This window comes from Oryzias latipes (assembly GCF_053564925.1).
Source record: "Oryzias latipes strain Hd-rR chromosome 1 unlocalized genomic scaffold, Olatipes_Hd-rR_3.1 chr1_Y".
NCBI classification, from domain to species: Eukaryota; Metazoa; Chordata; class Actinopteri; order Beloniformes; family Adrianichthyidae; genus Oryzias; species Oryzias latipes.
The window spans coordinates 6,666,834-6,693,871 of record NW_027616335.1 but is presented as its reverse complement, the minus strand read 5'-3'; the positions used below and the strand labels follow the sequence as shown (position 1 = coordinate 6,693,871).

The 27,038-nt window shown below is 41.6% G+C and overlaps 1 long non-coding RNA gene across 1 annotated transcript; it reads left to right on the top strand.

Annotated features, from left to right (window-relative positions):
* Window positions 1-5,355: 5,355 nt before the first annotated feature.
* On the top strand, window positions 5,356-15,388 carry LOC111948954 (uncharacterized). The gene is made up of 3 exons (XR_002874939.2): window positions 5,356-5,381; window positions 5,537-5,580; window positions 15,345-15,388. It is a non-coding gene; the product is annotated as an uncharacterized LOC111948954 (long non-coding RNA).
* Window positions 15,389-27,038: the final 11,650 nt, after the last annotated feature.

Here is a 27,038-nt window from a genome sequence, read left to right as displayed (position 1 = left end):
GTTGTGAATTTTAAAGTGGACACTACAATTTATCTAAACACCTTCTGTTGAGTTTTACATTTTAAGTGAATAATTATATAGAACATCTTTCATTTTGACTAATTGTGGAACATACAAAATAAAGTCAATGTATATCTGAAGATAATTTCTATTTCTGTTTATTATTTAAATATAGTAAAAGAGTGAAGCAATTGCAGTTTATTTTGACTTAAAAGACTTCATGTTAATTTTCCATTTAACAGGGGTACTAAATAAAGTTTAACTTGACCACATTTAACAATGACTTTATTTTTTCTATTGTCATATCAAATTTTATATGAAGAAGTGTATTCTACAATGCATGAACTGAATATTTTGAATAAAAGATGAAGTACTAAAGTTAAGAATAGGTCGTCTGTAGGTTTATGTTATTAAAAGCAAACACCCAGGAAATTAATAGGTTACAAACAAATAATTAAATGGAATTTCTGCTGTGCCCCAATTTCAACACCTTAGATAGAAACAGCATGTCATTAAGTTTATTTGTTTATATGTTTTTTTATGCTGGAAATTAATGCAAATCCAGTTGTTTGACTCCAGAACACAAATGTAAGTTTGTTTGACTAGTCAATCAAATGTATAGTATATACTATTGAACTTAAGTGGGGTTTTTTAAATTCAATTTCAGTGTTAATTTTTTTCAAAACATATTTTCTATATATATTTTATATATATTCACAGGTCAAGATGCCACGAGGATCTACAACAAAACTTTGTGTCAGCTGCAAAGCTGTGATTGGTGTGGCAACTAAGACATGTAAAGTATGCCAAAAAATCCAGCCAATGAGGCAAAGGCTTGCCAAAAAACTGGAGAAGTTTCAATCCAAGAAGGAGACTTGGTTGCAAAAACACAAGAAAAACAAAACCACCACACATGTTTTGGATGAGGCATCGGTTTTGGTACGTGTTTTATATCTGCAATTGTATTTCATAATTTTAGTTATTACTGATTTTTAATTTGATTTGAAATGGTTTATTTCAAGCAATTAAGTAGAAATAATACACAAAAACAATATAGTCATCATTTATACATTCATACAGTAACTAATCAAACTAAGGATAATTAGACATATTAATAAATATTGCTTGAAAGGGAGTGGAAGGAAGCGAACTTATATAATCCCACCCCGTTATACTATAACCATTTTATTACATGATTTATCAATATCCGGTTCCTAGGTTTTATCAGACAGAATTAAAAATCATAAGATATCGATAAAGCACATGCAGATGAATTACTTAAGTATTACGTCAAAAATAACCATTTTAGAAATCAACATGGCAAATGCAGATCAGTCATCTGAAATATATGCAGATTATGTTACTTATAAAAGTCATTCATATGAATAAAACATAATATTATATCAGTAAAGCAGACACAACACTGTTTCTGGAATTTTCATAGCAAAATTTCATCAAGTATCAAAAGTTAAAAACATGTGCAAAATTATGCTACATTAGGAAAGATTTTTGAATCAATTATTAATTTTTGGAGCAAATGAAGTAATATCATTAAAAGTAAATCAATTTAACAATTTTCAATAAGTGAATAATCATTTGTTTTACTTTTTAAATTTTTTATTTTTTATAATAAAGTAATGCTGTAAGGGAAAATAAAAAGGGTCTATAAACTGTCGATTGTCCAAGGTTGGTATTTCTTCTTTTACTGATAACAGCCGTTCTTCTGGGTTCAAAACAGTTAATAGTTCTCTTCGATGTTATGTCTGCAGACATTAGATTCAGGTCCATATCCTTCTTCAGCTGATATCAGCTGCGGTGAAAGTTGAGGTCAAGTTGTCAGCAGGTCAGAACTCTGCTGTTATTCAGGTGACGTCAGACATACAGAGAAAGTGAGGAATCCAGGTGTCATATTTCTTGAAATTATTTGGCTATTTGGTTTATTACTCCATGTTGTTTCAGACGACCGTAATCAAGCACTTTTCAAAGTCTTCCATGGTGTTAACAACCTGAACCTTGGACCGGTCCTCTGGACCGAGCGGTTTGACGTAAATCCTGCAGCCTTTAACCCAAGTGTTCTCGATCTGCTTACGCTTCCTGAGAAGCCGTGCATGTTTTGAGATTTCAGCATTCCTTCTGGTCAGATGGTAGTTCAGATAAGCAGCCGAACCTTTCAGGTGTTTCCTTTGGGTCATCAAAGCTAGCTTGTGTTTGTGATTCACAAACCTGATGAGGATCGCTGGTTTATCCGTCTCCTTTCTCCTGGGGAGCAGGTGGCAGGTCTCGATGGTATTGAGATCCAGGGAAATCCCTTTAGATGTGAGAAATGAATGTATTTGCTGCTCCAGAGACTCTGCACCGATCTCCGTATTAGCACTGCTAGCTACGCTAGCGCTAGCATTAGCAGTGCTTGCTCCTGCTGTCAGTTTCGCTCGAGGCTTGATTGGTACTCCAGTGAGAATGACATTATTCATCCTTACTTGCTGTTCCACATCGTCCAGTCTTTTCTTAAGAATCTCGACCCGGTTTTCTCGCTGCTCGTTTTGAGCCAGAAATCTTCGGAACTCTTCCATCATTTCGTAAAGTGGCGTTAGCTTAGCGGACACTTGTTCCATAAAACTTTTCAGCGTTTCTTGAAAAATGTCAAGAGTCTTTTTGAGGTCTTCGTATTCCTGGGTTTTCTTCGGGGGCATGGTCAGCTCTCTTTTTTGGAGAAAATCAACTTTTTAAGTAATTTGAAGATAGTTGTATTCGCAGAGAGGCACGCCACGCGTCCTGCTGTGTAACCCGGAACCGGAATCCAATCCAATTGCTGATGATGTAACAATTTTTTTAGGTTGAAAAGTTGAATACTTTGGGACACAAAGCCGTTGTGTTTATTGCCAGACCTGGAAAGAAAACATCCACGTGGCATACACATGTCATTCACCCCAGGTGGCAATTAACCGATCAAGCTGGACAGTGTCTGGACCGCATGAAAGACCTATTTGAGCTAATGATCAATGGTAAGTATTTCTGTCTGAAAATGATTTTAATTTCAGCCCAGTTTGTTCCTAAGATTAGTGCATTCAAATTTGTCATTATTTCTAGAGGTAGAAAAAATAATAATGTTTGACTAATCTAAAATACTTGGAGTATATAGTGATATATTTTTCACGGTTATTGTGCTGCTTTATTTGTCACTTTTGATTTGATTAACTTTAGTTTTTATAGTACCGGTATTATTTTATTCTGTAGAGGGAATTGTAGTACATTATATCTATCCAATGTGTTGGAATAAATGTATATCTGATCTAAAAAAGTAAAACAAGTTGTAAAATTGTGATATGTTTAAATTTAGCAAATGTATTTCAAGACAAAATAATTATATGAATACAATTATTTTCCCCATTGAGGTTGGACAAGCCTTCAAATGCCCTCTGGTCCAGTCATCCAGCCTTCAGCCTCACCAGCCATTCGACCTTCAACTGCATCATCCATCCAGCCTTCAGCCTCACCAGCCATTCAACCTTCAACTGCATCATCCATCCAGCCTTCAGCCTCACCAGCCATTCAACCTTCAACTGCATCATCCATCCAGCCTTCAGCCTCACCAGCCATTCAACCTTCAACTGCATCATCCATCCAGCCTTCAACCAGTATGCAGATTCATAACATTTTAATAATATGGTGTCATAGTCTTCTGAAATACATGTTAAAACCACAAAATATTGTAAGATGTTGAAATAGTGTCAAAAGAGCATTCTTTTTGTTTATTTAAATCACACTGGAAGAACTGCAGGCTTAAATGTTTGCATAATATTAATTGACATCAACAATATAATTTACAGAAAATGTTTTTTATTTCTAACAGGTGTTCCAGCAAAGAAAAAGGAAAAAAGAGATAACAAGAAAGATTCATCTGGAGGTAAATGGGTTATCTTTTATTTGCTATCAACAGCTTCAGAGACAAACATACACAATGTTATTGTATCTTCTAAACGACATGCTTAATGACTTTAGTCAACTATGTAAAATTCAGGTTACCTTTATGTGGACTTAACAGAGTTATGTGTTCCTCACAAGGATACATACAATGCTAGCAGCAAAAAATTGACAAACAGTAATAACAAAAAGATAGACTAGTAAAAGAAAATTGTATATATTGTATGTATATATATATATATATATATATATATATATATATATATATATATATATATATAAAATATACTTTCAGTTATGTTGCAGCAGATTAATTTAACTTTTTGATAGTTTGACTGTCAAATCTATATTAATATCATATGTTTAATTGACATTAATTTTACATGTAACTTGTTCATGAAAAAATAAATATGACATTCAATATCTACTTTTGCAAAGAAGGTCAGGTTTTCATTAAGATTTGTTGGCATGTTGTGTTAAATGTTTGCAAAATCACTCAAAAAGTGATTGACAGGTTTTGACTAAATTTTCAGCAACAGGTATAAATGACCTAACAAAAACTGTTGTGATCTGGCCATTTCTTTGTTTTTTTGAACATATACAAATACTGTGTAGTAGCTTATAACAACAACTAAATGGTGAAGCTGTGCATGCTAGAAGTGCTTCTAATTAGTGATGGAGAAAACAAAGCTTCCCAAAGCTCTAAATTCAACTGTTTCAAAAAATAGTTTAGTGTTTGAGAAGCATTTGTCTCAATGAAAATCAGCTGGCCAGACTTCATTACTGCTTCAAAATAAGAAGACAATAAGAAGACAGTGAACTGAGATAGTATTTTGTAGTTATAGTTATAGCTATTTGAATCTATACAGCTTTAAAAAAAATTATTTTTATAATTTAGTTGTCACAGACTATGTGTCCAAGTATAAAATACATTACAGCATTTAGTGTTTGCTTTTGCAAAACCACAGACAACATGAAGTTTCATTTGGAAATTCATCATACAAATGAGCAAGCAAAAGAGCTAAGTCCTGGCTTGTAACCATGTACATACTGTGGAAAACTATGCTTTCCCTTAAAAAACAACATTATTTTAAGTTAATTAGATCAATCACACACAGGCCATCATGCTCTTTTAGTCTAGGTTGCCACCAGCAGTTTCCTCATTTAGTTACTGGAGTTTATTCTATGTAGTCGTTGGAATAAAGAACAAAAAATTAGAAGATTAAAATTGCCGATTACAGTTGCCCAATGCAAATTATGCAATTACTAATAAATTGTACATTAAAGTCACTATCTTGTTAGGGTAAGTGTTGACCAAAAACTGTTTTCCTAAACATTTTCCTACTGTTTACTTTCTTTGAAATCTTTATATTCTGCTTTTTATATTTTCAGAGTGCAGCCATGGGGGAGAAGATCAGTTTTACCCAGTGAAGTAGGTCTTGAAGACAAAAAAGCAGAAGGTTATTTTTATTTCTTATCTCAAGTAGAAATGTGTACTTTTCATCTGCCTTTCATATGAATGTATGAAATACAATTTACCGCATCACAATTCTTAAGTGTAATAATATAATCGCCTATGTTTAAAAAAATGTTTTTTTAAATGTACTTTTATCAGGGGAAATTAATGGAGTTTGTTGAATGGGAGCCATGTTCCATGTGGTATGTATAATTTTTTTTTGTTAATTTATAGATGTATAAGAGGAGGCTGTGCATGATGTGGAGCCAGTGTAGTTATTAGCCTTGTGGCAGTGCTCTGGACCACCTGAAAACATTCATGTGATTTCCTATTTAAACATGTAGAGATTAAGTTACAAATAATACAGCATGATAAAATCAATGCATGGGAAATCATATCCTTTTAGATTTTGATACAGTTGGATTCAATTTGACAATAGTTCTTATATGATTAAAAGACAAACACTGAACCAGAGACATGAGACGAGACTCTAGACCAGAGGTGCCAAACTCATTTTCACAGAGGCCACATCAGCATAGTGGCTGTGCTCAAAGGGCCGGATATAATTTATACATGTAAGTAAATGTAATAAAAAATGGGGGACTTCCGGGTGACCGTTGCAGCACATGGACACGTGAAAAGACGGCTCCCACTAACCAACTCCAAAATAAGAAGAAACTCCGCCAAAAAACTTGAGGAACATGACAGTACAAGGAGTAGAAAGCAAGAATATGAGCGGGGGTCTTTCAAAAAAGAAGAAGAACCCAAACACACAAGGCAAAGAAGACAAATACATCGAGAAGAAAGGCATGCTAGCACCAGAAGCTGACATGGCTAACTTTCAGAGCAGCTTAAACAGCATTAGCAAACAAATCCAGAGTTTGCATAGCGAAATGAAGGCTTCATTGTTATGCCGACGATACGCAGTTGTATTTATCCATGAAGCCTGACCAGAATGACCAGATAGAGAAACTGAACGCCTGCATCAGTGACATCAAGACCTGGATGACAATTAATTACCTCCTCTTGAACCCAGAAAAAACTGAGGTCATTATACTTGGTCCTAAAAACCTCAGAGATGCTCTGTCTGCTCAGATAGTCTCCCTGGATGGTATAAGTATAGCCCCCAATTCCACAGTTAGAAACCTTGGGGTTTTACTTGACCAGGATTTATCATTTAAGGCTCACATATCTCAGGCGTGTAGAACTGCCTATTTTCACCTGAGGAATATTGCTAAGATCAGAAATACACTTTCTAAGAGTGATGCTGAAAAACTCATCCATGCATTTGTTACGTCGAGGCTGGATTACTGTAACTCCTTGTTAGCAGCGTGTCCTAAGAGTTCCTTAAGAAGTCTCCAGCTTGTTCAGAACGCAGCTGCTAGATTGTTAGCTGGAACCAGCAGAAGAGATCACATCACTCCTGTGTTAGTTTCGCTCCATTGGCTCCCAGTTGATTCTAGAATTAAGTTCAAGATCCTCCTGTTAACCTATAAGGCCTTACATGGAATGGCCCCGTCCTATATTAAGGACCTCATAGTCCCTTACCAACCAATCAGAACACTTCGCTCGCAAAATGCAGGACTGCTTGTGGTTCCTAGAATTAGTAAAAGTACGGTTGGAGGTAGAGCGTTTAGCCACCAAGCCCCTGTCTTATGGAATAAACTCCCAGCTCATGTAAGAGAGGCCGACTCAGTTTCTACATTCAAAGCTAGACTGAAAACATTCCTGTTTGGACAGGCTTATTGTCAGACTAGTTAGTATTCAGTGATTATTTAACTTAATGTTAGTTTGTTTAAATTAAACTTAATAATAACTATTTCTTTTAAAAGGCTGCTAGAAGTTGAAGCTGGGGTAACTATGGTGCACTGGGGTTCTGTCCTCTTTCCTTTTTTACTTCTACCCTTCCTCTCCTCTATTCTTGATCATAATTTATCATTTAGTTCTCCATGCCTCTGTTTGGTGCAGTGCGATTCATGTATTGTCCCTCTTTTCCTCTCCCCTCCTGGGGAGTGGGAGTGCTTCCAGACTCCTGTTGTTTCATCCGTGCTCCTGTTCCTGACCGTGTACCTCGTCTCTGGCTCGTCTCTACTACTGCTCCTACACCTGGCTGTGGATCCTGCCTCTGGCTCATCTCTGGCTCGTCTCTGCTCTGTGCCTGACCGAGTACCTCGCCTCTGCTCTGCTCTGCTCTGCTCCTGCTCCTACACCTGGCTGTGGTTCCTGTCTCCGGCTCGACTCGCGCCTTTGACTGTCCCCACAACCACGGCTGGATGAAGCTCGTCTGCTGGACTTTTATATATGTAGTTGTAGATTTAGATAAGTTAATTCTTCTCTAAGAGTTCTGGTAAATCGCCTGTCCGTCCTGGGGGAGGATCCCTCCTTCATGTGGGCACCCCTGAGGTTTCTTCGTTTTTTCCGGAATCCGTTTTTTTTGGGAGTTTTTCCTTACCGCGAAGGGGGGTCTAAGGGCAGGGATGCCAGTATAGCTTAGTCAGTTTGTTAGTTCATTTTAGTATTTTTCTATTGAACTCTTTGTATTCGTGATCCTTTTGATTTCATGTTTTACTTCGAAGCCCATCGAGACGACTGTTGTTGTGATTTTGGGCTATACAAATAAAATTGAATTGAATTGAATTGAATTGACTTGAAAACATTCAAAGAAGACATCACAGCTCAAATGAGCGACAAATTATCCAAATTCAGGGAGGACATCAATCAGAAGCTGTCCAAAATATCAACGGAGATGAACGAACAACAAGAGAAGATAAACGCAGCTGCGGCGCGGACAGAGGAGATGGAAGTGTGGAGCCGTGATGCAAATAGTGTGCTGTGTGATTTAATGAAAGATCACAAAAAGATGAAAGAAAAGTTGGATGACCTGGAATCGAGATCAAGGCGAAATAACTTGCGCATCTATGGAATCAAAGAGGAGGCGGAGGCGACAGAAAACTCGATGACTGCTTTTATTGACAAATGGCTCAAAGAGGAGTTTTCACTAAACATGGATCTCCAGATTCAGAGAGCGCATCGAGCGTTAGCTCCAAAGCCAAAGGCAAGTCATCCTCCACGGTCTATTGTAATATGCTTTCAACAATTCACCGTAAAAGACTTGATACTCAAAAAAGCATGGGACAAAAAGATCGTCATGTACGGAGAGAAAAGGATCTTTTTCGATCATGACTACGCGGAGAGCATTCTGGAACAACGCAAAGCATACATAAACATCAAAAAGGTTTTAAAGAGAGAAGGAATCCGCTTCCAAACTCCCTTTAACCAAATGCGCGTGCACTGGCCGGGCGGAGTTGTAACATACGCGGATGCCGATGACGCGACCAACGATCTGAGGAAGAGAGGATACGAGGTGGAAGACCCGGGGGGACTCACCAAGGAGTTTGCTCAGGCGGAGAAACTATTGTCAACTGGAGTCGCTACGTGGAAACAGAGCAGGAAAGAGAGATCAGGACAAGCGGCCAGATGAGCACGCGCACAGCTCCAGGAATTTCAGCACAAGAACACAAACGAAGGATGAGTAATAAAAAAAAAGAAACGAAAAAAAAAAAACAACTTTTGAGTGAATAATTATAGTTGAAATCTAAATTAGAATATGACTTGTTAATATGCTTTGCCTTGATGGGTATTAAACCCGACAAATGTTGGTTACGTGGGAATGTGAATTTGTTGTGCGAACTAGGATGGGTAAATTTTTCCGGTACGGGATGAATCTCATCACTAGCAAGGGGCCCTCTCTCTTTGTGAGGTCCTACCCCTTAAAACAAGAAGGGAGCCGACTTAATACTACTATTAGTGTCGACTTTCCTTCATGGAAGCATCTGTTCATGTATTTAGTTAAAATGTGTTCTAAACTTTTGTTCCAGTTATTGGTTGAAGAAGGTACATCTAGAAACCTGCAGAACGAATATTATTTTGTAAAAGACTCTATAACCATTTATGGATACTAAAAGAAATGAATACCATCTCCTGTCTCTAAATGTAAATGGTTTGGGAAACCCAGTTAAAAGGGCCAGAATTATGACTAAACTAAAGAAAAAAAGCATATAAACTTCCTGCAAGAGACCCATTTGACAAGTGCAGAACACGAAAAATTGAAAAGGTTTGGGTTCAAAAACGCTTTCTATAGCTCACACACCAATCCACGTAAACGAGGAGTAGCAATATTGATAGCAAACACGGTTCAGTTTACATGTAAAAGGGAGGTTAAAGATAAAGAAGGGCGATTTATTATAATTAAAGGAGTAATTGACCAGGCAACAATAGCGCTGGTAAATGTCTATGCTCCACCAGAAAGTACTAAAGAATTTTTCAAACTTTTGTTTGACACTATTGCAATTGAAGCTGAAGGTATATGTATCTGTGGAGGGGATTTAAATGTGATTATGGACTATAACCTAGACACAACCAGTAAGAATAGAAATAAGAAACCAACCTCAAAATTTGTAAAAAAAAATATGTGGAAATCAATAGGATTTATTGATGTGTGGAGAGATCTCCATCCTCTACAAAAAGAATACAGCCACTACTCGGAAACTCATTCTGTCTATTCCAGGATTGATTATTTCTTCATGCAGAAAGAGCACATGAGCACAATAATGGGCTGTTACATTGGAGTAGCCGATGTATCAGACCACAATGCCATTTATTTAAAAATTAGACTTAAGGGCAGGCAAAGAAATACTCTATGGAGGCTGAACGCAGGAATTTTAAACAATAAAACAGTGACCAAACAAATTAAAAAAGATATACAAAATTATCTTGAATTAAACAATAATGGGGAATCAAATCCAGCTATTATATGGGATGCACTAAAAGCTGTGATACGAGGGAGATTTATTGCAATTGGAAGTCAGATGAAAAAAGAAAGAGTAAAACAATATGAGACACTTACCTCAGACCTAAAAGAAATGGAACAAGCCTTTAAAGACAACGCAAACCAAACAACAAGACAGCTAATCAGTGAAACAAAAAAGAAGATTAATGACAAACTTCAAAATGAGACCGAAACAAGAATAAGATACTTACAACAGAACTATTACGACTCAGGCCCCAAAGCCACAAGGCTGTTGGCTCGACGAATACGGGAAAGACAAGTAGAACTAAACATTAATAAAATTCGAGACCCTAAAACAAATCAATTAAAATGTAATCCAGAAGAAATTGAGAATATATTCAGGGACTATTATGAGGATTTATACACTGAGCCAATGACTGCAAAACAAGAGGAGATGCAAACCTTACTAGACTCATTAGACCTACCTTCAATAGGAACGAAACAAAATGATCTCATGACAGCAGAAATTTCCACGGAAGAAATTAAAGAAGCAATTGGCAAGCTGAAATCAAACAAGGCAACTGGGAGTGATGGCTTTCCATCAGAATGGTATAAAGAATTCGAAGAAATAATTATTCCACTGCTTCACTCCACTTTCAATTGGATTTTATCAAGTGGACAAACTCCACCCTCCTGGAAGGAGGCAGTCATTACAGTACTTCCTAAGCCATTAAAGGATAAGGAACATTGTCAAAACTACAGACCAATTTCTATATTAAATGTTGACTATAAAATATAAACCTCTATAATTTCAAATAGACTCCAATCATTTATATCAAACTTAATAGATGAGGACCAAACCGGATTCGTCAAAGGTAGACAAACACACGATAATATAAGGAGAACACTTCACATCATAAACTGTATACATAAAAAAAAATTATCAGCTGCCTTAATAAGTTTAGATGCCGAAAAGGCATTTGATAGAGTCAATTGGGAATTTCTATATTTAACATTGGAGAAATTTGGGTTCAATGAAAAGTCAATTAAGTGTATCAGTGCTCTCTACTACAAACCAACAGGTATAATCAAAATGAACGGGTCCCTCACAAATAGATTCAGTCTCGGAAGGGGGACTAGACAGGGCTGTTGCCTTAGCCCTGTACTCTTTGCCCTTTATATCGAACCATTAGCCCAAATGGTGAGGCAGGACACAAGGATAACAGGATTAGACATCGGTGGACAGGAACATATTATAGGCCTGTTCGCGGATGACATTATGATCTATTTATCAGATCCAGTCAAATCATTTGGTAATTTGATGAAGATTTTTGATAGATTTGGTCAAAGCTCAGGATACAAAATAAACATAAATAAAACTCAGACACTCATGTTCAATTGCGTTACAAATCAAGGTTTAAAGAAATGGAAGATAAAATGGGATGCCAAATCAATTGAGTACTTGGGGGTGAATATACCTAAAGACCCAGGAAAACTATATCAGAATAACTATGAACGTATAAATATCAATATCAGAAAAGACATAGAAAGATGGTCCACATACACACTAGGATTAAGTGAAAGAATTAATGTTATAAAAATGAATATACTACCACGCCTCCTTTACCTCTTTCTAGCTTTACCAGTAGAGATCCCACAATCCCAATTCCAAAAATGGGATAAACTTACATCAAGATTAATATGGGAAGGAAAACGACCAAGAATACGATACCACACTTTACAACTACCCATTATAAAGGGGGGAAGAGCCTTACCTAATCTAAAAGAATACTTTAGAGCTGCCCAAATACATCGTTTAGTATACTGGTATAATACAGAGTATGTTGCCCGATGGAAAGATATAGAACTTTTCACACCCAGATTCCCAATTCAAACATGTATGGGGGAAAACGGGGTCCCAGCCACTGCTAAAGAGCATTTAGATCTAAATCCAATAACATTATTTACTCTTGAGAACTGGTATTATGTTATAAAACAATTAAAATTAGGTAAAGAAATCAGATTGCTGAAATGGACAGCATATGACGACAAATTTAGACCTGCACAATTTGACCACAGATTTAAACAATGGGCTGAAAAGGGTATTACGGCCATGTGCACAATGATAAAGAAAGGTGAAATGAGAGAATTTCAGGAACTTAAGGACACATATGGTCTAATAAATCAGGACCTATTCAGATATATGCAAATGCGAGACTACTATGAAAAGCAAATCAAAACAGCAACACAAAATACACCCAATAATTAAAACATTTATACAGGCATACAGTGAAAATATTCCCAAGATTATATCAGTTCTATATGAGCACCTTATGGATTCAAAAATTGGGTCAACTCTATATGTCAAAGCAAAATGGGAAAAAGATTTGAGAGAAAAAATCTCAGAGGAGATGTGGGATGATATGTGGAAAGTTCACCAAACCACTACGCAGTCACTGAAATGGCGAGAATTTGCCTGGAAAAACCAAATAAGATATTTTATAACACCACAAATCAAGGGCAAACTAATTAAAACTCAACAACTCTGCTGGAGAACTTGCATGGATGAGGACTCAAATCAGACACATATTGTTTGGGAATGTGAGAAAATAAAGCCCTTCTGGGAAAGCCCTTCCTGGAGTAGACGGTGTCTTTCCTTGCCATGGGCCTGGCTGACCACAGTCTTTGGGAGGTAGCCCAAGCCCGCTCTGCCGGTTGCCACGGTGCCCACCAGTGCCTTTTGTCTCAGACGTGACTCTGCCTCCTCCACTGCTTTTCCAGCCTTCCATTTTCTTCCTGTCCTCACTTCAATGCCCGCTGCTGACACCTTGCCATCTCTGGAGTCTCTATAATGTAGGACTTCCCTGGTGCGTACCACCATCAATTCTTCGGTGAGGCCACTGAAGGGCAATTGCAGGACATTACTTGTCCCATACAACGCCGAGCTGGTAAGACACCGTGGAAGGCCCAGCCACCTCCGAAGAAAGCCACTGATCTTCTTTTCTAGGGACTCTACTGTTGTCATTGGGACTGCATATACCAGCAAGGGCCACAAGACTCTAGACAGGATGGAATGCTGATAGATCCTAGCTTTATATCTGCCCAGCAGACCAGACTTGTCTACCTTAGTAAGCCATACTCCAAGTTCTTTGTTGGACTTCTGGATGGCAGCAGATGGCAACCATTGTTCTGTGATGGTTGGGATGACCGTCCCTGAGATGGAAAACGAACTTGTCAACCACTTTCCCCCTCTTCAGCACCATGGACCTTGACTTTGAAGGCTTAAAACTCATCCTTGCCCAGGTGATGAGTCTCTCCAGTCCTTTTAAGATCCACCTGCTCCCTGGGACCGATGACGTTGTGATGGTAAGGTCATCCATATAGGCTCTTATAGGGGGCTGTCGTACACCTGTCTTGGTTAGGGGCCCTCTGCATTCCACCTCAGCTGCCTTAACCACCATGTTCATGGCAAGAGCGAAAAGGATAACAAAGATGGTACAGCCTGTGATTATTCCTTTCCCAATGCGATGCCAGTCAGATTTTCCTGAACCAGAAGTGACCCGCATCCTGAAATTATTGTAATAATCCACGATCAGGTCCTTGATCTTACTGGGAACATGATGGAGGTGTAAGGCGAGCTCAACCAGCTTGTGTGGAATTGATCCATAGGCGTTGGGCAGGTCGAACCACAAAACAACTAGGTCATCTTTGTTCTCATGTGCCTCTCTGATGAGTTGTGTAACTACACCAGTGTGCTCCAGAGCAGCCGGGTGCTCCAGGAATCCCCCCCTTCTGCACCGAAGGGTCGATGTAGTTATTTTTGAGGAGGAACTCTGTCAGTCTGCGTGAAACGATGCTGAAAAACACCTTCCCTTCAACACTCAGCAACGAAATGGTTCGAAACTGGTTGATGTTTTTCGAGTTCTCCTCTTTGGGGATCCACACTCCCTCAGCCCACCTCCACTGGTCAGGAACTCTTCCTCTCCGCCAAATCACCCTTAGGATCTTCCATAGGTGTCTGAGAAGTTGTGGACAGCATTTATATACTACATAAGGTACACCACTGGGGCCTGGGGTAGATGCTGAGCGAGCTGCCTTGATGATCTCCTCAACCTCCTTCAGGCTTGGCTCCTTCAGATTGAACTCAATTGTAGGTGGGGCTGGCTTAATTATAGCTTTGTTGGGCTCCAGTTCTTGCTCTCTCAGGGGATCACTCACTGTGTCCTGGAGGAATTGGTTCACTTCCTCTATTGAGCACTCAAGCTGACCACTGCGCTTGTCCCCAAGCAGTTTCCTTGTGAAGCCGTAGGGATTGGTGATGAAGGCTGCACGCTTCCTGGCTCTCTCTCTACCCCGTCTCCGGTACCACTCAGCTCTGCGTAGGCTCGTCAGCTGATTCACAGGATGTTTTTCAGCTCTGATAATGATTGTTTTTCCTCCTCAGTAGCTTTCTTGTGGTTTTTCTTGAGGGTACGCAGCTCCTGACGCAGGTGATGTATCTTAGTAGCCCTGCAGTTCCTGGTGTAGGGGGTAAACTTGGTCTGTCCTTTCTCTATGTGGCCAAATCTTTCTGAAGCATAGCTAACTATGATGGCAGTCATCGTTTGGAGTCGGCTCTCAGCATCTCCTTTGGCTGTGGCTTGGATGATGTTGGACACATCCTCATCAAACTGGCGCCACTCACTCCGTTTACTGGCTGGGGGCCACTTAATCCGCTGCTGCGGAACTACTCTGCTGGGGTTGGGAGGCTTTGGTACGTGGAGGGACTGGGCTCTGTGGGTTGCCTCCTGGCCGGGCTCCTCCTGCGTCTCACCAGGTTCAAGACCTGTGCGTTGCACCTCACTTTCCCGCTCCAAGCATTTCATTCTGGCCTGATGGATTTTTAGGCCACGGTGATTCTTGCACAGCTTTCCGCAAATACATATCACGTTTGTCGTTTGTCCGTTTGCATGAGTTCTTAACCTTAGGTCCATCCGGATGGAGATCTCATCCTCCCCCCCCTCTCGGGATCTCCTGGGGGTATCTCTCTGTAGGGCTTTCCGTAGCTTGTTTGGGTTCTCTTATGGTAGCATAAAGTACAAACTGGAGTTCACTGGAGCTTGTTGTCTTTTATTGTAATGTTGTCATTAACTGTTTTTATGTATTCATTGATTTATGTATTTTTTGCATTTATTGCAGTGGGAAAACATGGTCTCCACAGTGGGTGGAAAAAAGGAACACCAAAGAATAAACCCCCAAGGCACCTCTGTTGATCAGGTTGACCTTTTAAATTATTATTGTTGTTTGTGTTACTGCTTTCTAATTGTTGTTAATAAAAATGTTAAAATGAAAGGGTGTGATCTACATTTTTTATTGCTCAACATGTATGATATACCATATAGGTAGGACACATTTGTTGTAAAATTCTAAACAAAAGTTTACAATAAAAAACATACAAAGAAAATTGTCATATAACCAGATATCAGGTTTTTGTGTTGGATTGTCACAGCTATGGCAATTGCAAATGATCATACCTCAAGTTATAATACTACATACTTGATAGTAAATCATTTTTGGTATTTAGTATAATGAAATAAGAGCAAAAATGTAATGCATGGAGCTGTATTGTGCAACCTAAATGGATGAATGTATATTTGAGGTAAAAAAAAACACACTGTTCTTCCAGGTCGTCATTTGCCTTTTTAGCTTCCTCCATTTATTAATTATACAGACATATTTTCTTTACAATTTCAATGACAGATAAAAAAATAGCATTTCTAAAAGAAAAACCTTGGAATCATAAACATAAACCAAGTGGTAAATGTAGATTGTCAGTATGAATAATCAAAATAGCGTTTTCCCCCACAACAAAAAGTTACTTCCGAAGGCATGACTTATGGGTAGTACCGTTTTAGTGAGGGAGTGGGGATCAAACCGCCGACCCTTTGATCATTGGACGACCAGGGATGTATTCCAGGAAGCATGTTTAAACTAGCCTGACTTTAAGCCTGAACTCTGGCTGAAATCCGCCTGAACTTGCTTACCCTGGGTATGTCAGTTCCAAAAGACCGGATATGAGTTAGCGTAATTACGCCCGACTTGGTAACCCTGGGTTAATGCACGTGCACAGCGTGTACATAAAGACATTCTCAATAGATCGCCGATTTCTGGTGTCACCATGGAAACGCGTGGTGAAAAAAGAAAGCGCTATACTTCGGTGAGACGGAGTGTGAGGTTTTAATGACGCCGTATGAAGATTATTATACGTCCATCAAAAAAGTAATACGGCTGCATCATCAAAAGAAAGAGTTTCTGCTTGTTGTAGAAAAACAGAGAAAGTAAACACTTAAGTTTCTGATCTTATTTCCATTTTCCTTGTGACGCATAAAACATTCCTGTTTACTCCAACTATCTACCTCATTGCCACCTCTGCACTTTGACATGTCTACGCACAGTTTTTTCATACGCAATTTTTGCACAATTATCTCGGCACTCTTCAATACAGTTTACAGCTTATATTGCACACTTGTATATACTGTTTGTTTGCTTTTTGATTTTATTATATTACGGTGTTTTATTTACTACCTTTCCCTCCCTTACTGTTCTTGCACTGATGGTGATGCTTAAATCTCATTGTACTATGCACAATGACAATAAAGCCATTCTATTCTATTCTATTTTATTCTATTCTACTCTGTTATACATTGAAAAGAAAGAACAAACCATTTTACAGGCTCAAGCATTTGTTTCAGTACAGTGGGACAAAAAGTGACTCAGGTGTATTTCACTGCTCTTCAGACTAAGCCGCTGCATCCTGACTCCACTCTGCAGTGTTTTCTTCTTTTGAAGCCCGCAGTGCAGCTTTGTTTGATCGGGAGAAGAACATAGTGATTGGCAGTTGTTGTCGCTCTTTTTTTTATGGGTTTTAGAGAAAATCGAAATTGCAAGAGAATTTGCACATACGAAATGTAAATTTGGCAAGCTGATTTACGTACGTGTACATATTAAACTGGAACGTTATTGACGCACAGGTAGAGAAGAAGGGGAGTGACTTTTTAGCCAATCAGAATGCAGAACACAATGCAAATCCGTGAAGTAGTGAAACCGTGAAAAGTAAACCGCGTTATAGCGAGGGATCACTGTATAACTTATCCAATTTTGCCAACTTAAATAAATTACTTCTATTGGTAACAAATATTTGAGTTAAATTTATTCAACCTAATATCTTATGTCTATAAAACTCAATAATTGTTTATACAACTCAAATTTATGTATTTATCTAACTAAATGTCATATTACTGTCATGACGTCGTAGACGTAGCAGACCCAGATGCTGAAACCCGGAAGTAACTCGCTACAAGGAAGTGCTTGACAATGGTTTATTTTACTAGAGTAAAATAAAGTTATTATTAGAATGTGATAGTCAGTTCCTTCGTGGAGTGATCCAGAAATCCTTTGAGCTGGTATAGCTGAGGACAGCGGAGCCAGAGAGAGGAGACGCGAGGACGCGTCGGACCGTGGAACCAGAGGGAGCGAGGCGTGGGCGCTGAGGACAGCGGGACCAGCTTGAAGCGAGGCGTAAACGAAAGGAACCAGCGTGACCAATGGATGAAACCTGAAGGTGAGTACAAGACAAGGTAAGTAACATGAACTTGGTAACTAGAGCAAAGACTAAAAGGCCAGGCATAACCACCGGAGTGAGTATAACGGACTGGCGCTGGATACTGGTGAGAAGCTCCCTTATGAAGGCTGGCAGGGTGATGAGGAGATGAAGGTCAGCTGGTTCCAAATATTAGAGCAGGAGAGCTGTGTGAGGGGGAGGTGTACTGACAGGCACCGTGACAGTACCCCCCCCTCAACGACCGCCTCCAGGCGGTCCAGGACGACAATCTGGGTGAGCTCTGAAGAAATCGTCCAGGAGGGAACGGTCCAGAATCATGGAGCGGGAGATCCAAGAGCCATCCTCTGGACCGTAACCCTCCCAGTCCACCAGGTACTGGTGACCGCAGCCCCGGTGGCGAACATCCAGAACCCGACTGACAGTAAATGCAGGGGCGCCGTCGTTGAGCCGGGCGCGTGGTGGGGAAGCGGACGGCGGGCATAAGGGGCTTTCCTGGAAGGGCTTGATTTGGGAAACGTGGAAGGAGGGATGGATCTTTAATGCACCCGGGAGCCGTAGCCTAACACAGGTCAGATTGATGACCCTCTCAATGATGTAAGGGCCTATGAAAGGGCCTTGGCCGTTCGACTGGGGGTGATAACCTGAGGTGAGACTGACGGTTGCACCCAGGGCAGAGCAAAAGGACCTCCAGACCTGAGATACAAACTGCGGGCCCCTGTTGGAGACTATGTCTTTAGGTATCCCATGATGTCGGAAGACTTGGTGGACCAGGATGTCTGCCATTTCAGCGGCCGTGGTGAGCTTGGCCAGGGGGATGAATTGAGCTGCCTTGGAGAAACGGTCAACAATAGTCAATATGACTGTGTTACCTTCGGATGGGGGTAACCCAGTAACAAAGTCCATGGATACGTGGAACCAGGGGCGTTCAGCGATGGGCAGAGGATGGAGGAGTCCGGCTGGAGGTGAATTGGAGGACTTGGACCTAGCACAGATAGCACAGGCGGCAACAAAATCCCAGACGTCCTGTTCCATATTGGGCCAGAAAAACCTGCGTTTGATGAGATTCAAAGTTTTATGGGTGCCCCCATGGCATGATATGCGGGAAGTGTGCCCCCACACCAGGACTTCAGAGCGGAGAGAGGTGGGCACAAAGAGTGCGTTGGCCGAAAGAGGAGGATGATACGGCTCCTCATTTTAGGCTTGCAAGACCCGCGTCTTGACATCCCAAGTGAGGTTACCAATTATACAGGAGGGAGGAATTATGTGAGTGACCTCCTTCTGGTCATGGGGACTATAAAGGCGGGAAAGAGCGTCGGGCTTAACGTTTCTGCTACCGGGTCTGTACGTGATAGTAAAAGTAAACCGATCAAAAAAGAGACACCAACGGGCCTGACAAGAGTTGAGACGGTTGGTGGAACGGAGATACGCAAGATTTTTATGGTCTGTCCATACTACAAAGGGTTGATCAGCTCCCTCAAGCCAGTGGCGCCACTCCTATAAAGCGAATTTGATAGCAAGAAGCTCGCGGTTGCCCACGTCATAATTCTGTTCCGCAGTGGACAGTTTGCGGGAGAAGTAGGCGCACGGCTTGAGTTTCCCCGAAAACTCCTCACACTGGGATAAAACGGCTCCGACCCCCGTGTCGGAAGCGTCGACCTCAACAATGATTTGGCGTTGCGGGTCCGGTTGTATGAGGATGGGAGCGGAGATGAACATACGCTTCAGTTGGTCGAATGCGGCTTGAGCCTCAGGACCCCAATGAAAGGGCTTGTTGATGGACGTAAGCTGAGTGAGAGGGGTGGCGAGAGTACTGTAATTGCGAATGAAACGCTGGTAAAAATTAGCGAACCCTGAAAAACGTTGAAGCTGTTTGCGTGAATTGGGAGGTTCCCAGTTGGACACAGCGGAAACCTTGGCTGGGTCGGGGTGGATGTTGCCAGCCTCTATTATAAAACCAAGGAAGGAGACAGAGGATACATGAAACTCTCACTTCTCGGCTTTAACAAAAAGTTGGTTTTCGAGAAGGCGTTCGAGGACCTGACGAACGTGGAGAGTGTGGATCTCTTGATTAGGAGAGTAAATGAGGATGTCGTCTAAGTAAACAAAAACAAGCCTATTGAGGAAATCTCGGAGGACGTCATTAACCAAATTTTGAAAAACTGCAGGGGCATTGGTGAGCCCCATGGGCATCACCAGATATTCAAAATGCCCTAAGGGGGTGTTAAAGGCAGTCTTCCATTCGTCCCCCCTCTCACATACGCGTTGCGGAGATCTAATTTCGAAAATATGCACGCCTCTTGAACGGAGTCTAAAGCAGAATTGATGAGTGGCAGAGCGTATTTGTTTTTAACCGTGATCTGGTTAAGTTATCTATAGTCGATACAAGGACGTAGGGTCTTATCTTTCTTCTGAACGAAGAAAAAACCAACAGCAACAGGAGAAGAGGATGTGACCTGATGCGAGGGACTCATGAATAAATGTTTCCATAGAGGTCCTTGCAGGACCGGACATATTAAATAAACGTCCCTTGGGGAGAGCAGCTCCTTTAAGTAACTCAATTGAGCAATCATAAGGCCTGTGGGGAGGCAAGGCACCAGCCCTATTTTTGATGAAAACGTTCTTGAGATCATGATAACAGGGGGGTACCTTGGAAAGGTCAATCTCTTCAGGAACAGGATTGAGATCGGGTGAAAGTGATGGAATGGCGGAGCAAAGACAGTTAGCTAGGCAGAGTGCTCCAGTTGGTTATGTGGTGATTAGCCCAATCGAACTGGGGATTGTGATTGCGGAGCCAAGGGAAACCTAGAATGACAGGGGACTGAAGAGTTTGTGTAACGTAAAATTGAATGATTTCGTGGTGGTTACCGGAAGTGATCAGTTGCAGAGGCTTGGTACGATGAGTGATGCGGGTGAGTAATTGACCGCCCAGGCCAGCAGCTTTGACAAGGTGGTCCAGCAGTTCTGTGGGGAGACTGAGTTTTGCAACCAAAAAACTGTCAATAAAGCTCTGTTCGGCTCTGGAGTCAATAAGGGCTTGACATGAATGAGTTATAGACTGGTGACATAGTTTGACAGGAACATAAAGGAAACTCTTTTCCTGGATAGTAGTAGGAAGACCCTCCCGTGGCCTGTCCTCTAGCGGGGGGCTTCTGGAGTTTAAACGCAGATTGCATTGTTGCACATGATGACCTGATTGTCCACAATAGAAGCAAGTACCTTCTTCCTTGCATTTACGTCGCTCCTCCGGAGTGAGCCTGGAATGTCCGATCTGCATCGGTTCCTTAGAGTAGTGGTTGAAAAAGTTAGAAACAGCTCTTTTTTCTGTTCGTGATCTTTCTACCTGGCGTTCACGGAGCCGCACGTCAGAACGTAGGGCTGCAGTGACGAGTTCCTCGAACGTTCTAGCCTCCAGCTGTGAACATAGATGGTCTTTGATCCGATCATTCAGTGACTGATAGAAAACCCCTTTGAGGGCGACGTCCGGCCATCCAGCCTCCACCACTAGGATGCGAAAGTCAATTAAGTGTTCACTTACGGATCGGGTGTGTTGACATAATCCCAGAAGGCGGCGAGTAGCTTCTTCTGTTTTGCGGGGTTGGTCAAAAACCAGTCGAAACTCCCCAATGAAGCATTCGAAGGAAATTTGAAAACAGGGTTAGCAGTCAAATAACCCTGGGCCCATTGAAGGGCTTTACCCCTGAGGGAATTGACAATAAGCGTAATTTTACAGTGGTCAGCTTAGTAATACCACTGGGCCTGATGAAAAATTAATTGGCATTGTAAGAGGAACCCTCCGCATGAGTTAACGTCACCTTGGAATGGTTCAGTTTGTAATAGAAAGTTTTCTTGAGTTTCTGAGGTGGTGGTCTGATTAGAACTCCCAGCTCCGGAAGGTGGGGGGTGAGGAGTAGCATTAGCCGGCTGCTGACTGGTTAGCTCAACCAGGGCTTGGGAAATGCTGTTCAGCCTGCACAGCAGATCTTCTTGAACGGTGGTGACGCGAGAGATGGTCCTATACAGGAGTTCCAAAAATAGTCCGTGTTGGTAAACGGCAAAGCGGAGTTCTTCCGGGTCAGCTGGGTCTGGATATTGGCCAGTCCGTTCTGTCATGACGTCGTAGACGTAGCAGACCCAGATGCTGATACCCGGAAGTAACTTGCTACAAGGAAGTGCTTGACAATGGTTTATTTTACTAGAGTAAAATAAAGTTATTATTAGAATGTGATAGTCAGTTCCTTCGTGGAGTGATCCAGAAATCCTTTGAGCTGGTATAGCTGAGGACAGCGGAGCCAGAGAAAGGAGACGCGTCGGACCGTGGAACTAGAGGGAGCGAGGCGTGGCCGCTGAGGACAGCGGGACCACTTGAAGCGAGGCGTAAACGCCGAGGACGGCGTAATCTGCGTGGAGCGAGGAACCAGCATGACCAATGGATGAAACCTGAAAGTGAGTACAAGACAAGGTAAGTAATATGAACTTGGTAACTAGAGCAAAGACTAAAACGCCAGGCATAACCACCGGAGTGAGTATAACGGACTGGCGCTGGATACTGGTGAGAAGCTCCCTTATGAAGACTGGCAGGGTGATGAGGAGATGAAGGTCAGCTGGTTCCAAATATTAGAGCAGGAGAGCTGTGTGAGGGGGAGGTTTACTGACAGGCACCGTGACAATTACTCTATGTTGGATTATTGCAGCACCACTGCGTTGAACTCGAGGGAAGAAGTTTACGGAGTCATTTCAACATTTCACTTAAGATTTTTATTTTGAACTGCTCACAGGAACTGCATGTCCATACAACAACACGTTGTCTTGTCTCCTCTCAAACTCTACAAAACAAAAACTTGCACCTCCTAGCGGCGGGGATGAAATACTTTTTCATAAAGGTATATAAAAAAAAATTCACAACTTGAGTAAATAAATAAAAGATTTCTCAACACCCCCACTTGTACTCAGGTTGCATACAGTTAAACAAAAAAATAATAATACCGTAAACTACAGTACAGTTGTCGATCTTCCCATTCCTTTAAACACCAAACATACTGTTTGTAAACGTCCTCAGTTTTAGCTTAGAAGCAGGTTTGGTCATAATATCAGCAACCATCTTGTCAGTAGTGCAGTATAATAGACACATTTTCCCTTCATTTACAATCAATCTCACAAAATGATACTTGATGTCCACATGTTTGCATCGCTGCCGGTTCAATGGGTTTTTAGCTAAAGCGATTGTTCCCTGGTTGTCTTCATACACTAATGTCTGTGTGTATTTGTAGTCATCAATGCCTTTTAATAACTGCTCTAGATATCTGCATTCCTGCATCGTAGAGGCTAGAGCCATGTATTCTGCCTTACAAGTAGAAAGCGCTACTTTAGGCTGTTTCTTAGTTTTCCATGAAACTAAAGAACTGTTTTTACTCAAACTTACACAGTAACCTGTAGTGCTCCACCTGTCTGCAGTGTCACCTGCCCAGTCAGCATCCCTATAAGCTACTATGCCCAACCCTTCAGTGTTGTTTCTCCTAAAAACACAGCTCCTTGCTTGTAGTTCCCTTGAAATATCTGAAAACATGTTTCACTGTAACCCATTGTTCCTCTGTTGGTTCATGCAAATATTGTGATAACCTGCTCACCACAAAACAAAGGTCTGGACACGTACATGTTGTAAGATATATTAGGCTACCCACAGCCTCTCTGTACATCTTCACATCCTTCATCTTAACAGCACCTTCTGTGTAGCATAGTTTCTGGTCACACGGAGTTTCCCTGGTCTTGCAGTTTTGCATACTGAACCGTGTCAGTATCTTGTTGACATATTTCTCTTGTGACATTTTCACACATCCATCAGACTGAACAAAATCAATTCAGAGAAAATGCTTAAGTCTGCCCAAATCCTTCATCCTTAACTTGGCTGAACGCATCTATTTCACATTTTTCATGACATTTTCATTGCTTGCTGCAATTATGATGTCATCAACCCATATGATTATCATTGTTTTACCACTGGTTGTTTCTTTCGTGTAAACACAGTAGTCGGCTGGGTTTTGTGCAAAATCCTTTTCAGTCAAATAGTCATACAGAATTCTGTTCCAGTTTCGACCAGACTGTTTCAAGCTGTAAAGAGATTTTTGTAGCTTACAGACCAAATGTTTCCCCTCTTCATAACCTTCTGGCTGGTCATTGTAGATCTCATAATCTATGGGAGCATGTAAGTAAGCTGTTGTTACATCCATCTGATGAAGTAACAAGTTCTCTTAAGCTGCTTTTTGTAGCAAAACTCTTATGCTTGTCAAGTAGCTGTTGGTGAAAAAATTTCACCGTAATCTATCCCTTTCAGGGCTCCAGACTAACTTTTTTCACTAGGAGCACAGTGGCCCCTAACTGAAAATTTTAGGGGCGCAACCAGAAAATTTAGGGGCGCATACCGTAAATCAACATTCTAACCAAATCTACTAATTTCCACTGTATTACTAATAAATACTTTAATAATAGATGCAGAAATTACAATGTGCTGTTTCAAATTCAGTGTCACATTTTATTCTGCACTTTTGAAGATGCAACAAAACAAAAGCATCACTGTCATGACAGTACAAATTTATCTTTGTGACACCAAATAGGTGCAGCCAAGATGCACAATAAGCGTGTTTGAGATCACCCAGGTGAACTCAACGCTGCACAGATCACCTGGTGTGTGACATATATTTTTGTTTTTGCTCCAACATCAACTGTCAATCGAGAAAGGGGTGGGGCAAGGGGCAAACCTACCCGGACACAGCTGGAAACTGAACTGACTGAAAGCTGCCCTACAGACTACAAAACAATGCATTATGGGACATGTGTCCTGATGGTTTTTGTAGTGGAGTGATTAATTAAAATAATTTAAAACACCAATTCATTAAAAAAAAGGCTACATACATCACAAAACATTAAAATAATCATAAAATATATAATAACACAGATCATACTAAGGGGGAGAAATTCCAATTTCCTGTCCTCCTTCAGTCTTGCTGCAGATTCGCTTTCATCTCACAGCCCCCCCCCCCCCCCCGGTCTCCCCAACGATCTAGGTGAGCCGCTGGTTCATCTCAAACGCGTCTATCGTTGCATTTTCCCCACGTATTTTCAGTGTGTCTAAAACTAATTTTGTTGTTGCTTGCACGTGTTTAAAAATCAAGCCCCGTTAGCTGTCACGCATGTAGGTGTGGGACATTTATTCTCCTCAGCTGACCCGACTCCCGCGGGACGGTGTGCTGCCGTAACAACCGCGCAGGACCGTTTTATGCGCCGCCGTAACCGTAACCAAAACCTAAACCTTCCTCCGGGTCTGTGCGGCCCAGAGAAAAGTTCAGCACGGACTGCATGTATTTAGAAAATTACGAGCGAATAAATACGTTCTAAAGGAAAGTAAGGAACTCCTTAATGTGGTCCGGGGAGGGAGCTGTCAGGTTTCCTGCTTTCAAGCCCTGTCATTGTCCCGCCCCCAAGAGTCATTTACCCCACTGTGATTGGTTGGTCAGCTTCGCGCACGACAATGAAAAAGTGTCATTCATTAAAACTGGCGGGCTGCAGTAACATTAAACCTTCATATTAAGGCGGGGACCGCAAAATATCATCTTGGGGGCCGCAAATAGCCTGTGGGCCGCGAGTTTGAGACCCCTGCTGTACACTCTGGCACTGGTACACTAGCCGCAGGTGGGAAGAACGAATCAATAGTTCGCTTGCTCATAGCTCAGACGCACATATCAGGTTTTGATATTTGTCTCTCCGTTTCCTTCCCACAGATGTTTACGCGCACTCGATTATCTCTAGGCCCCTCCCCCTACACGCATTTTAGCCACTCACAGTGGCTGTCCCTATTCTTCTCACACGCAGTGGCCGCCTCGCACACAGGCATCACGCGAGAGTGTACGTGCTCGCGTTTCATGAGTATGTGCGCGAGTGTGTGTGTCTGCCTGCGTCCGTGTGCGCTTGCGTCTCATTAATTATTTCATTGATCATTGACGTGCCCCTTCCACGTTTAATGTATAAAAAATACGAAGGGTGGGGGAAGCAAATTTACTGGTCGCGCATGTGCGACTGGATGTAAAATTCAGTCGCACACTCTCAAATTTTGGTCGCAAAATGCGACCAATTGCTCGCAGTCTGGAGCCCTGCCTTTCTCCTGGCTGTAGCCCTTAGCCACAAATCTGGCTTTGTACTTGTCATTACCATCACTGTCACTTTTTACAGAGTAGACCCATTTACCCCCCACTGTTTTCTTGCCCTGTGGCAGACTAGTGAGAGTAAAGGTGTCGTTCTCTCTCAATAGCCGCGGTTACATGTGCAGAATATCTTGATCGGATTAATGGTTGGGTTAAAATTCACCCGTGCACATGGGCACAGAAAACCTTTTTCCGATTAGAACAAACCTTCCCATGGCTCACACTTTCGGTTGGAATGAATCATCTGGGCATGCGCAGTAGTGTAAAAACTCCCGGATGAGGAAATAGGTCCCATTGTAAACAAACCCCTGCCACAGACAGACAGCATGTGCAGCAGCTCGGTAAAATACGAGATGATCTTCCAAACGTGCTTTTATTAATGTCATGAATAGTATGAAGCGCCTGTTCGCTCATCGTTTTATTTAATCCGTGTGGTCAGCGCTTTTTAGTGGAAGAAACTGAGCTGGAAGAAGGCTTAGGACAGGCTAACACGGGCTAACATCATTAGCCTTGATGGACACAAAATCCAGGACCGTGCGAGAAACGCAGCAATCTGCATCTTGGCTGCATGTAAATGTGTGGGAATAACATCGGTCTTTATTTTGTCGGAACACAACTGGAAACACAAATCCATGTGATTGTTTGAACAGATTCTAAGGACTGAGCGACATTTATTTCTCCTCTGAAAAGTTCACACACATCGCCCCAAAGCCGTGTGTGCTGGCGGTTCCTCCTGAGTCCTGCAGCCGCTAACCCAGAGCGGCGGGACGGCTTGCAGTCTGACTTCTCCCACACAGAACAAAACAACAAAACGCACACGTAACAAAGCATCCTCCCCCCTCAGACACAAAATTATTAATCCAGCTGCTCTGCTCACTCGGGTGCCAGTGGACCGAGTGAGCGTCGGGGGACACGAGGCGCTCCTTCCCTGTATCTCCTTCATGAGGGGTGAAAGAGAGGCGAAAAGCCAGCAGGCCGAGAGTGGAGTGGCGCTTTTCACGGGGCCTCTGCAAAGCAGCTGGTCGGTCCCGTATGAGCTCCAAAGCTTTCTCTTAGCGAAACACCATCTATGCATGATGT